Here is a 2,097-nt window from a genome sequence, read left to right as displayed (position 1 = left end):
AATCTTCTGTAGAGCCTCAGTTGTAAGCCTTTGATGACTCCAGTGGACATGATGTGGCCAGGTGTACACCCTTGACCTTTAGAATTGGCCCCACTCCTCTTTGCCTTTAGTGAAGCAACAAAGGAGAAAGTGTAATACTGCTCTTCTTTGTAACATCGTCTTTATTTTTCTCTGTTTATGTGTTATTTCCTTTCCTTTATTTCTCCTCTTTTTAAAGAGTTACCTAAGTGACAACAATATTTAAAAAAAAAATCCCCAAGAGTCTCTTGTTTGTTTTCAACTGGAAAAGTCTGATTTCTAGAATTTATTAATGGATCTAATCTCTTTTAAAATGTGAAGAAAATAAAACTACTCATTTTAAAAACACAGCCTCTCTGAGAAGGTAACATTTGAGCTGAGGTTTGAACAAGGAAGATACAGTATAGTGGAGAGAGAATGAAAGTCGGGGCTAGACATTCTTTGGTCAAATCCTGGCTCCACCACTTAACTAGTCATGTCATCTTGACCAAGCTATTTTGACTCACTCAACCTGAGTTTTTTAATCTATAAAACTGAGGTAATAATGCACAGCGATAGGGCTATTAGGATTAAAATGGACATAGCTCTTTGACCTCCTTTTGACATGCATCAGGAAGAGTTGCCTGGACATGGCAAGCAGAGAACAGGCTCTGCTCTCATCCTCCTTGTTTCACCGTCCCCCACCCCCAGCTTAACGCAGAACCTCACTCGTAAGAGGACTTGGTAAATACGTGTTGAATTGGAATTTGATTTGAAAATGAATAGGAAAAGTATAGAAGAGGAATGTGATTTAAACAGTTCATAAAAATGAAAACGTTTACTATGGAAATGTGGGTTTCAGAACTGTGCTCTCATGACTCCTTGTTTTCGGTGATAATTAGCAACTTAAAATAATTTTGTGTTGATGCTTAATGCCAGGCTCTTGAAATCCTAAGATTCAGCCTAAAGGATTTACTACAGTGTTTTCAAAGAAGCAGCATTTTGAACTGACAAATAGGTTTGCGTGTTGTTAGAAGAAAAATTTAAGAAATTTATTTAGCATATTACTATCATGCAACAGGGCAACAATCTTTATTCTTGTCTTTTCTGTTCAAGTTATTGAGGCTTTTTCTACCAAAAGTTTATGTTTATGTTATTATCTTTTTTAACAGTCTACGTAAAGCCCACTCCTTTCTGGCTATGATGTGAAAAATTACATTAGCATAGTGGAAAGTATATTATCCATACAAGAGGTTACTTAATCTTTTTTTAAAAGGGTAAATATTATGCTGATTCATGTTTTTATTTCATTTTAATAACATTCCTCTAGTACTACCTAGTGTAAGGATTTCTAAAAAGAGACCTTGTTATTCTAGACTTCAGTATCTCATGATCTAATCAGAGGTCTTGTGCAGAGATCAACTGACTTAGGCTACTTAACTCATGTGACGGAAAACTTGAACTCTCTAGGATTCTAATTGTCCCCTTAATTCCAATAGTGTTTGGGAATATACACTACTTTGTTCAAATTCAATACCTTAAAACATTTTTTGTCATTAGAAGTGATTAATCACCTGACAGTCTTGTTTTTTTTTTATGTAGTGAATTATTTATTCTCTTTTAAAGATTTGTGTTCTGTCATTTACAGATCTTCAGTAGGGAAGGGTAATTTAAGGGATTAGGAAGTTAGTTGAAAATTGTTTAGAAATGAAAATCATTTGTAGTGACTTACATACTTCCTAGCGATTAAAAGTTCTGTAATTATTAACTCTGCCTTTGTATTTTTCATAATTATTCAAAAGAACAGATAGTTTACTTACTTAAAAAGACAACATTGAGGCTGGGTGCGGTAGCTCACACCTGTAATCCCAGCACTTTGGGAGGCCAGGGCGGGCGGATCACCTGTGGTCAGGAGTTCAAGATCAGCCTGGCCAACATGGTGAAACCCTGTCACTACTAAAAATACAAAAAAATTCAGCCAGGAGCGGTGAAAAATTGTATTTCTTTGTATTTTTAGTAGAGATGGGATTTCACCATTTTGGCCAGGCTGGTGGCAAGTGTGGTGGTGGTGGTGGGTGCCTGTAATCCCAGCTACTCGGA

Source organism: Colobus angolensis, unplaced genomic scaffold, assembly GCF_000951035.1.
Source record: "Colobus angolensis palliatus isolate OR3802 unplaced genomic scaffold, Cang.pa_1.0 Scaffold78, whole genome shotgun sequence".
Taxonomy (NCBI): Eukaryota; Metazoa; Chordata; class Mammalia; order Primates; family Cercopithecidae; genus Colobus; species Colobus angolensis.
Note: the sequence above shows the minus strand (reverse complement) of the source record.